This window comes from Prionailurus viverrinus, chromosome C2 (assembly GCF_022837055.1).
Source record: "Prionailurus viverrinus isolate Anna chromosome C2, UM_Priviv_1.0, whole genome shotgun sequence".
Lineage (NCBI taxonomy): Eukaryota > Metazoa > Chordata > Mammalia > Carnivora > Felidae > Prionailurus > Prionailurus viverrinus.
Window position 1 is genome coordinate 80,809,830 of NC_062569.1, and position 12,065 is coordinate 80,821,894.

General features: G+C 39.8%; 1 long non-coding RNA gene across 1 annotated transcript in view; it reads left to right on the forward strand.

Annotated features, from left to right (window-relative positions):
- LOC125175784 (uncharacterized) overlaps positions 1-12,065 on the forward strand; it is a 40,492-nt gene that overhangs the window by 12,753 nt on the left and 15,674 nt on the right. Inside the window, exon 3 of the long non-coding RNA XR_007155963.1 lies at positions 11,866-11,942. This is a non-coding gene — a long non-coding RNA (uncharacterized LOC125175784). The remainder of the gene's footprint in view (positions 1-11,865; positions 11,943-12,065) is intronic.

The following is a 12,065-nucleotide window of genomic DNA, read 5'->3' on the forward strand; positions in this document are numbered from 1 at the left end:
ATGCTGCCAGCAAAATAGGTGAAAGGATCAGTACATTAAACAAAGTAATTAATTAATTAATAATACAGAAAAAGCACCCTGCATATTGGAAAACTATTTTCCCCACTATAATCTCTTATATTTTCATTGATACAATAAGTGTTTTCCTATACCTAATGCTGATTCAGAATAAATTGCTAAATTTACTAAATTTCCATATTATATAGACAATTTAACCTGAAAGTATTTAGAGTAGAATACTCTACAGGTAGAGTGAGTTGTCCAAGCTCTGCTCCCAGCTATGTACCTAGAACTGGCAAGCCACTTCATGTGGGTCACAATTTCCTCATTTGCACAATGGGGGATGGTACTTGATAACATCCAGGATTCTCTCTAGATCTGATTTTCTGCAGTTTCACAACATGAGTGTCCCTATTGAAAACAGGATAGAGGAAACAACCCTCAACAAAGTAGCCAAATATACTTTTTCTCAGATTTAAGACATGACTAAAAACAACTGAAATGAACAACAGCTGAAATAAACTATCAAACCCTACATGTGATCGGTTTTTTAAAAGCAAATTTTTGTCTCATTTTATTTAAGTTTTTTGCTTTTTTGTTTGAATGAAGGGATTCATACAATTTCTTTATGTTTTAATGTTTATTTATTTTGAGAGAGAGAGAGAGAGAGAGTCTGCACTGTCAACTCAGAGCCCAATACAGGGCTCGAACTCATGAACCGTGAGATCATGACTTAAACGGAAATCAAGAGTTGGATACTTAACCAACTGACCCAGCCAGGAGCCCGGATTCATTCCATTTCAAAATCAATCCTGGTGTAACTTGCCCTCTAAGGTCTTTTTTGGAAATGTGGACTACAACAAGGGCATCAGGGAGATGGCTGTTTTCACAGGAAGTCAGTATGCATATTATCCTGGGAGTTTGTGATTTTGTTATTCTTTGTACTAAATGTGTCACTATTTCTTTAATGTTAGGGATGACAGTTCCAAGGTACTTCCAGTGACTCTACTGGAGATTTTATTCACATCATCTAAAATTACATCAGCAAATATTCATGGATCTCACAAACAAGTTGTTGAGTGAAAGAAGCCAGATACAAGAAGAAATATGGATTATCCCATCATGTATAGCACAAAAGCAGAGAATATTCACTTTTGCTGTCAGGGAAGTGGTTATCCTTAGGGTAAGGTGCTAGCGACTAGAAGTGAGCTCAATGAGACTTCTGGAATTCTGGCAATATTATGTTTCTCCTTCTGGACACTAGGTGTGTTGTTATAGTCCTTGAACACAGTTATGACCCATATATTACCTGTATGGATGCACATCATGTATATAATAGTACAATAACATATTCCATACAATATTATGATTATGTATTTTTTTTATTTTTTATGTTTATTTATTTATTTTGAGAGAGAGAGAGCAAGCAGGGAAGGGGCAGAGAGACAGGGAGAGAGAATGCCAAGCAGGTTCCATAGCATCAGTGCAGAGCCCAACACAGGGCTTGAAGTCACGAACCATGAGATCATGACCTGAGCCAAAACCAAGAGTTGGAAGCTTAACTGACTAAGCCACCCAGATGCCCCTCCATTATGTATTTCAAAAACGTGCTTCTAGGGGCGCCTGGGTGGCTCAGTCGGTTAAGCGTCCAATTTCGGCTCAGGTCATGATCTCATGGTCCGTGAGTTCGAGCCCCACGTCGGGCTCTGTGCTGACCACTCAGAGCCTGGATCCTGTTTCGGATTCTGTGTCTCCCTCTCTCTCTGATCCTCCCCCGTTCATGCTCTGTCTCTCTCTGTCTCAAAAATAAATAAACGTTAAAAAAATTTTTAAAAATGTGCTTCTAAACACAGGATTTCATCTGAGTTTCCTAACAACCGAGCTTTGAAAATTCAGTTCAACTAATATTTTTTAAGCACCTAATGTATTACAGGAAGAGAAAATAAACTGGAAGGTAAGATAAAAATAGTCCTTATAGGGGTGCCTGGCTGGCTCAGTCAGTTAAGCATCTGACTTTGGCTCCGGTAGTGATCTCAAGGTTCATGAGTTTGAGCCCTGCATTGGGCTTGCTGCTGTCAGCCCGTCAGCACAGAGTCTGCTTTGGATCCTCTGTCCTCCTCTCTTTCTGTCCCTCCACTGCTCATACTCTCCCTCCCTCCCCCCCCCCCCCGCCTCTATCTCTCTCCCCCCAAAAGAAACATTAAAAACAAAGTCCTTACAGTTAAAAAAAATGAAGCAATTTCCTCCCAGAGCACATAGCTAAATGAGTCATGGCATTTGGGATGTAGAAGGGACCCTAGGCACCCTCAGTGTTCTCCTCTTTTAGAAAAGGGCAGGGCCAAGGGCATGGACTTATAGTGGCCCTGATTTGGATCGGATTTCTAGTTTCAACCCTTACTCACTGGGAGACCCTAGGTAGGTTACCTACTGTCTCTGTGCCTCGGTTCTTTGATCTGAAATGCAGTATTAACACTATCCATCATAAAAATAGCTCTGAGGTAAATGTTTAAAATCTGGGTGGGTGCAATCCTAGCACATGTCCCAGCAACTAACTAGTATTGGTCAAGTACTACCTGTTCCCTCCAGGTGATTTGAAATAAGTGGCTCAAAGTCAAGTACCCTTTCCAGCATGCTTTTCTGCTTTTCCAAATATGTACAAACGAGATGTAAAGTGTTAGGTACATGGGGATGTGAGGCACATGCTATGCAAACCCTGTCCACTTTCCAGGGAATCTGCGTGTGGAGCTTTGGTGTTTCATAACCTCATGGTCCCAAGGGCCTCTGGCCCGGCGGGGAGACGGAAGCTCTCCCTGGTGTGGATGGCACGGCTGTGGGAGTGCAGATGAATAATTCTTTCTGGGAGGAAAGCAGATACAGCAGAAAGCACACGTTCGGGGAGGCTAAGTAGGAGGATGAGCTTCGATGAGCAAAGACCACCATCCTGGGTGTGTGATGCAAAGCCTCGGGAATGTGTCCGAATCCAATCCAGTGGCCGTCCTCATCATGCTCTGCAGCTCTCTGAGCCCCGGCAGCTGTCACGGCGACTGATGCATGACATCCTGACCTTTGCTGACACTGTCCTTCCTTCTTATCTTTCACCCACGTCTGCCCCTGTTTTCCACATCACACTGGCTGATGGCATACAGGTCTGTGGAGCTGCTTGGAGGAAAATCCCATTCTCTGTGATCGTGGTCCCAGGACTGCAATCTCCCACTGGCTTAGGTGATGGATGGGAGCTCTCATTCTGATGAAACACTGCCCCTCTGCGAGGGTGCCTCCACACGCCAGCCCTTCCTCTTGTGCCTTTAAAAGAGGGCCAGGCTCTTCACAATACATTCCCCACCAATGATGAAGCTCCCGTGTATCTTGTGAAGCCCCTTCATATCCAGTACTTCATTTGGTCCTTGTGACAGCCCTCTAGGAGGGAGGGGGCAAACAAGGGTATTATTTCCGTTTCACTGGTGAAGGAAATGAGGTTCGGAGTGGTCTCCTGCATTGTCCCGGTTACACGGCACAATCCAGAATTAGAACTCCAGTCAACTGAAAACCAGCCCATTGCTTATCACTATGCTGACTCTCAACTCTCCAGACGTATTTCTATGGCTCTTACTGCTTAGCAATATGTTCTCCCCTAATTCGTATTTGTGCCAGAAAGGCTATCAGCAAGAAGAGGTCTCTCCTGTACTCACCATATCTCACGAAATTGAGGAAAGGGAGCACATGATTCAAATGGACAATCTGAGGTTGCTTCAAGAACAGCATGTCACCTCCAGGGAGCTATACTCAACAGCTTCAGTCTGCGATTGTCCCCCCTGCGCACACATTTGCAATGTGTGTAAATCATCTATTTGTACATTTCTCTCTCTCCCTTAGATATAAGAGCCTTGAGTTCAGAGACCATGTCCTATCCATCTTTGTCTTTTCTGGTGTCTGAACATGGCAAACACAAACGCTTGACTGAATGAGTGACTGAATGTAAAATAATGTAGGTGATGGTATTGAGAGTCAAAAGGTATCTAAAGGTGATGTACCTTGGCCCTCATTTGACTGAGGAGGACACTGAAGCTTGGAGAGTGGAGAGGACATATTTAAGGTCAGAAAGAGTAAGGTGCAGACACAGGACCACTTCTCCAAAGGCTGGTCTGTGCTGTTCAGTTCTGGGTTTCTCCTGTATTGTGCAAGTTCTCCATCCTCTCAAATCACTCTGTTCAGTTATAGCTAAAGATAATAAAGCATGCCCCAATCTGCATTCCTGGGCGGATCTCCTGCTCCAGTACCTCTGGACCGTCTTCAGAAAAGCTTACATTTTCTGTTATACAGACTGCAGCTGTCACCAGCTCTTTGGTTCACTCTTTGTAGCCTCGTGGCCACTTTGGTGGATTACCTGTCCTTACTGGTTCCCCTAAGCACAGACAGGCCTCTTCTGCTATTCCCTAAGCATTGAGCATGAGGCTTAAAAACATCCATCGAGGACATGAAAACAGTAAAAGAGAATTGCAAAGCTAGAAGGGGAATGACTATGAGACAGGAATACTTCCTGGAGCCTACCTACTAAATCACATCACAAGGGGACTAGGCCTTCCTTTGTCCCTGTCCTGCAGCTAGCCTCCCAATACGCTGCTTGGGTCTATTCTTCAGCGCTGCTTCTATCAGATCCATTCCCTGAATATCAATCCTTTACTCCCAATTCTGGTCTTTAGTCCTGCAAGAAAAAAATCTAAAAGGAACTTTTAATATAGACAGAAAAATCTTTGAGAAGATATCGCTCACTCCCTACTTCGATGACTCGTTCAGCAGAATCTGTCAAAGCAGGTCTGAGGAATTTGCACTAGTGTCTCTTCACCAGTACTGGCTACCCAAAGGCCAAAGTATATGTACTTATGTGCATAACTAGAACATTCCACAGGGTGAACTCTCCCAGAAGAGAAAGTGGTGTGCCTCAAAGGAAATTCTTACTTCTTTATCAAACCACAGGAAGAAAATTCATGGTAAGCTAAGACAACATATTTTGTTTCAATTTCCGTCAGTCAAACATCCGGGTGTTCAGCCCTAAAGCACTTTTCCCAAAACGTGGGAGCTATCTGATCAGGTACGGATAGCCGATGGCAAATTTTTAGGATCTGTGTGTATTATTAACAATAATTAACATTTATTGACTGGGTACTATATGCCAGGGACTGAGTTTAGCATTTTATATGCATTCTCTTATTTAATCCTTCCAAAATCCTATAAAAAGGCACAATGATGCATTCTGGGTGTGGTTTAGGGTGCGGCTGGTTTGGTGCCCAAATCCTACCATTCATCCCTCCTCTTCAGGGTTCCTAGCCAAAGAGCATATTCACCAAAGGATAAGCAGCCAAATGGAAAAGAAAGTGCTTATGTTATTAATGTCTGAGAAAGCCTACAAAAGAGGGCACAGGTTAGGCCCAAGGCTTAGGAGAAACAGACCCAGTGTCTACTCACCCAGCCTTCAGCTTACATAAGGGCTAGGAAAAAGCACAGAGTGTACTTTAGCTTCCTAAAGGGATATCAAGGTGAAAAACAAAAAAAAAGGTCATGGAATCTAACTTTAGGACAGTTTTTAAAAAAGTGGGGAGGCACCTGGGTGGCTCAGTCAGTTGAGTGTTCAATTCTTGATTATAGCTCAGGTCATGATCCCAGAGTCCTCGGATCAAGCCTCATGCTTACGAGGAGCCTACTTAAGATTCTCTCTTCTCATATCCCTCTCCCCCTGCCCCTCTCTCCACTTGCATGCACTCTCACTCTCTCTCTAAAAAAGAAAAGAAAGAAAAAAAAAGAAAAAGAAAAAGACACTGTTGATTCTCACAATGGCCCTCTTAGGTTCTGACCCATTAGATTACTAATTCCTGCTCCTAGGAGGGATCCAGTGAGGTCAGAGGAGTGTGATGGAAGGGGGGAAGCTGAACTCACTATGGGTCAAAGCAAATTATTGATTACAGTGAAGACAGAGCCATACATGTGTCCCCCTTTACTATGTCACAGAGGAGGAAATCACAGCTTGGGATAAATCTCTTGCCCGCTACCATGTGGTCAGAAAGTGGTCTTCAAAGGCAGGCTCTTTGGCTCCAACTCCTTAACTTTTAACAGCTGCCTAATGCTATCACCTGTTAATAATTGATTTTGCTCTCTCCTAATAAATAGGATCTCAATCCTTTCTAAGTCATTCCCCATTGTTTCTAGGAAATTCCAAAGAAGCTCTCCTATTTCTGTTTCTGAGCTCGGTTTGCCTTTATCACATTGTACCTGTCACTACTTTCTTTACTGCTTTAGCATCTTTTGAGGTGTTACTAATGGTGAAGCTGCTAGCATTCTTTTTCATGGTCTCTGGAGACCTACTGGGTTTCTCTGGCATCCAGTTTTACCTCTACCACCACCTAGATATCAGAGGACTCAAAGAGTTCAAGGGGTCTGGAATCTTGTACTGAACTCATATTGGCTTCTGTGCAGGAGTATGGAGAATCGTTCTCTTGCTATTTCTTTGGGACAGGTTATAAGGAAGTTCCACACTGTCTTCAAGAGTTTTAGAAGTATTTGTTCCTTCAACTTCTGTTTGCAGAGTCAGACAGTGCCTGAGGGACAGGTGAGGAGGACTATGATTGAGACACTGTGCTACTCAGCTGCCACCTTCTATGTTGGTGTCTGATATTGTGAACCAAATGTCTTTGTAATTTATTTCTTGTGCTCATCACCAAGATTTCAAGAGTTTATGGATATTTCTGAACCCCAAAAACAGATCAGACCACTTTTCAACTGGAAAGGCTCATTAAGTATTGAAAACGGTTTCACCAATCTTTAGAGAGAGCTACATGTCTCTGATTATTAATATGCAAGGAAGGGGGAAATAAATGCAAAGGGACCATATTGTTACTGGTCCTACAAGTGCTACTAACACTCCCACACGTGATGCTGTGGGAGCATGTGAATGAAAGGCGAACATAAGCAAAAGCACTTCTCTTGTGTATTTGCTGATGATTGAACTTTTAATATTTAATCTTTTTAATGTTTATTTTTGAGAGAGAGAGAGCATCAGTTGGAGAGGGGCAGAGAGACAGGGAGGCAGAGAATCTGATGTAGGCTCCTGTGCTGTCAGTACAAAGCCCGATGTGGGGCTCAGACCCATGAACTGTGAGATCATGACCTACGCCTAAGTCTGACGCTCAACCGAGACACCCAGGCGCCCCTTGAGGATTAGACTTTTGACTTGCCACTCACACTTCCTAGTCTCTATCACCTGGCTCTGTTCTCTGTCCTTAAAATGCTGACTGGCTCAGGGTGCCTCACTGGACATCCCAGGGCCTCCTTCCCCAAACATACAATCAACTCTCACCTATGTGGTCACCCATACTTCTGACTGAGAGACTTTTTCTGTCAGTTTTGACTTCATGAAATGGACTCAATTCCTCACAGCCCTCTAGCAGGAAAAGGAGTATTATACGATTCTGGCGTTTGAAAGTTCAAATTTACAACCTTTTGCTGATCCAAAAACAGAAACAGAAAACCAAATTAACAACCCAGATTTCTAGTATATCAGATCAGCATGATTTATAAAAGAAAATAGTTATCTAATAATTCCTTCCAATCTTCTCTTGCTAAGCATCTACTTATATGCAAGCTGTCACCATATAATGGTGATAGTGACCCCATACAGCTGCATAAGACACAGAACTTCAAAGAGTACTAATAAGTAAATATACATGTACTAAATTCTATTTAAGATAATTTATTTGGACACTTAACATGTACATTAACATGAAAGACTATAATTGAAGGCAATATGATGTAAGGGCCATAAAAAAGTAAAGCAGGTTGCTTATCCCAGCAGAGGCAATCAGGGAGGATCTAGGAAATTTTTGTCACATTTTGTTATGAGTGGGGAATGGTGTTATTAAAAAATGGTATTATTTTTGCAAGGACTCAAGTTCTTGCAAGTAGAGAGTTGAATTTCTTATTCACTTTGACCCGAATGAAAAATATGTTTAGAGAAAAAGTGAGTATACGCATAGACACATACTCAGAGGATAGAAATGGAGAAGTTCGTTGCTGATGTCAAAAATTCCAAATTCTATTTCAGAGTCAGTGAAAAATATTTGCAGTGTTCCCATCAGGGGAGCCTGTGATTAGAAAATGATAGAGAGTGATTCTTAAGAACCTATCAACAGTGTGGAGAATAGAATGAGAGACAGACAAAAAAAGAAGCAAGGAGAGTAGTAGCTGGAATTTTCTTTGAATAGCCTAGAGTCATGTGGGCATGTGCAAAAAAAAAAAAAATCCTTGTGGCATAAACCTTTACAAGGAATAACATCTTTTTCTTGTTTTCCTCTTATAAAATTCATTTTATTTCATTGCAAAAATTTGGAAAAACCCTGAAGAAAATAAAATGAATTCACAACTTCCAATTAGGAACACGATGGTTTATATTGTTGTCTGTTTACCTCTAATTTTTTATCTGTGTAATTCAATTTTGCAGGGTTAAGTTTATAACACACATTTAAGTGTTTCTTTTAATTTAATTTCATAAACACTTCACATATGTTAATTATTATCTTATTCATCTTTTAGAAAAATGATCAAAAATTGAATAGAAAAATTTTAAGTGATTATAAATATCAATCATGTTTTATAAAAATGAAAAAAATAAAGCCATAAGGATGAAACAATTCAGCTATAAAACCACCATTTAGAGATAAGGACCAGTGAATATCTTTGAAGTATATTTTAAGCATAAAAGTACATTAAAAATTAGCATAGTATTGTAGAACATGCTTTATAACTTTTTTTGCTTATGATGGAAATCATTTAGAAGTGTTTTAAGTGTTGCATAATATCATATAGATATACCATCATTTATTCATACCTGACAGTTACTATTATAATTTATGTGTGATTTAGAGGCAAAACTATCCTTAAAAACACACTCTCTTAACGTTCTCATTACCAATCAAGAAAGAAAGTCACTAAATATAAAAGATGAGATGTAGAAGGACATAATAAAATGAACTTGAAAAAAGTAGTAGGAAGGATTGAATGAAGATATAATCAAATACCATTGGATTGGGAAAAAGAAAAACAATAAACAATAAATAAACAGAGTTGGTAACATTGCTCTTTGAGACAAACAACTTTTGGGCGTCAGTCCTGGACTGTGTGGATCCTTCTTCCAGCTCCACTGACAACTGTCATGGGGAAACATCCTCAGTCAGCCTTAATTCCTGTCTTCCCTTACTTTACTCCATATCAGTGATTTGATTTTTTAATAATCCATAAATATGTAATTCATTTTGTAGATTGAATAAATATAATGAGCTTTTGCGAAATTAAGATGTTATTTCAACTTGAAAAATATTTTAGACAAAATTAAAATACATCTTAGATGAGTCCGATCTCACATATAGGAAAGATATATTTTAAAATCTGAAGAATACATTCGGAGTTATAGGATCTTGAACAAGCTTTAAGTTTAGGGAAAGTCTTAAGCTTCCTTCTTAGATTTCTTCCATGAGGAGCAAAGAAAATAGATGAATAGTCTTGTTTCAAGAAAGAGGCAGTAGAAAGAGTTGCTTAGACAAAACATCATAACATGAGTCTAATGTCAAACTCCAAAGTTAAACCCCTGCTTTCATATTGTTTCTCTACCACTTACTGCCCCGTGGACTTGGGTGAGTTAATCTCTCTGCACCTGTTTCTTCAACTGTAACATGAAACACTGAGGATGCTATGCTTCCAAAAGGCTCTAAAGACAGGAAGACAAAGTACCATTTTTAAAAACATTTACCCGCGATCGCATTTAATGATTTTCAACCCAAGAAGTTCATCTTTTCTTCATATCCTTTTGTTTTTATTAAAAAAATTAATGTTTATTTATTTTTGAGAGAGACAGAGCATGAGCGGGGGAAGGGCAGAGAGAGGGAGACAAAGAATCTGAAGCAGGCTCTGAGCTGTCAACATAGAGCCCGTTGTCGGGCTTAGACCCACAAACCACGAGATCATGATCTGAGCTGAAATCGGATGCTCAACTGACTGAGTCACCCAGGTGCCCCCTTTTTGTTTTTAAACAAAAGGCTAGGCATTTTTGGAATGAAGAATGAATAAATATATCTCTTTTATCTGTATTATTCTTATGTCTAAGTTTAGATCTGAAAGAGATGTAGCAAAAATCAATCACTGAACACTGCACAGTATTAGGGGTTGGCACAGAAAGAAAACTTCCAAATTTTGGAAAAATTCATTCCATAAGGCTAGGCTTTACAAGCTTAACTTGTCTAATTTATAAAATTGGATTTAGACAGGACACCAAGAACCAGCAGTCTTCTAAAAGCACATTTTGGAACCTTGAAGGTGGTCCATTGTTATGATGTGATGTCTTGTCTCTTAATGTTTGTGGCTTCATGATATTTTCCCACAACCTGACTCAAATCTTCTTTATTGAGATTACACTTTGAGGAAAAGGAAGCCAGGCCTCAATCTTTCTTATGTTTAACTTCAAAAACAAACAAACAAACAAACAAACAAAACACCTCACATGTTCAGTCATTTATTCAGTAAACATAAAAACCTGATCAGCTACTTTATTAATGCTTTGCAAGAAACAAAAAATAAATAAGATGTGTTTTCTGACCTTGGGGCTTTTACAGTCCATAAGCAGGGATCTCAATACAAAGTACAGAAACAAACTAACAACAACAACAAAATAGATAGGGCTATTCCGAAAGATGTTTCCTCTGACTTGAAGCTAAGATGCTTCTTTGGGAGAGTGATAATTGAGTCGCACTTGAAGAATGTAGTATTGTAGGAATTTTATGGGATGTGGGAGAGTGTTCCAGCTTAAAGTAAGGTAGTAAAGTAAGCCTCGTTATTCTAGGCAGTGAGAGTAGATTATTTTAGATTCACAGGAAAACTTGTAACATGATACACTCCGTGTTTCAGAATATTATTTTGGCCCCAAAGTAAGAGATAAGAGGCAGGAACGTTACGTTGGCTGTTTTTCCCTCCTTCCTGGGACAGAGTGATGGGAAGGAGTGATGTAGTGGAGGGGAACTGACAGGCTTGTAGGCCTCTGTATATTTAACAGATGCTACCAAAAGAAAGCTTTCTTTTTCACTAATGCCATCTCAAAGATGTGAAACACAGTTTTCTGGCGCTGATTTGCCTTTATCTACCTTCTCTAAAATAGCTGGCAGTTTCTGAACAAATGATATCTTCTTGGCATGTTGAATCACGGACACGTTTTCTTCCCTCAGTGGGTAAATAGGCATGCCTGACTAAATCTGGAAAGTCTTGCTGTGTGACGGCAATAATGCTTTCCACAAAAGCCTTACACTGGGCCATGTGCTTGTGTCTTTGTAATTGTTATGGCTGTTGTAATAAACTAAAAATGTGGCACTCATTATGGAACACACCCAATCTTCTGCCTAGATGTGAGTTCATGCAAGAAAACATCACCACCTATCCTCACAGAAAGACTGGAAGCTTATTTTGCTCCAAGATTGGAAGACAACTAATGCTTGAGCAATTTAGACAAAATGGCTATTTTTAACCATGGTACCAGTAGAATTTTTTTTTTTTTAGTCACTTACAAGAAAATGGTTGCAGTTTATTTTAGGAGTAATCAGTTTTATCATGAGTAGCATAATGTTTTGAGTACAAATTAGTTATATCTGAAATTTAAGCTATGCTCTTTTGTAAGTTTTCTTTCTGTGCCAACCCCTAGTACTGTGTAGTGCTCAGGGATTGATTTTGCTACATCTCTCTCAGATCTAAATTTAGACATGTGGATAATAAAGATAAAATAAATATTCATTCTTCATTCATTGCAAAAGACATTAATGAATGCCTCATGTGTTCTAGGCATTGTACTAAATACCAGGTGTGGAGTTAACATGGCCCTTTGCCCCCCAGAGCTCACAATTTCATAGGAGTCTCAGGTATGCATACAAACATGTTATAATTTATAATATTATGTGAGTCTATGAGCAAAATACTTAAGCACAGAGAATGTTTATTCCATTAGAAGAATACAAAAAAAAATTCACAGAGAATATGACATT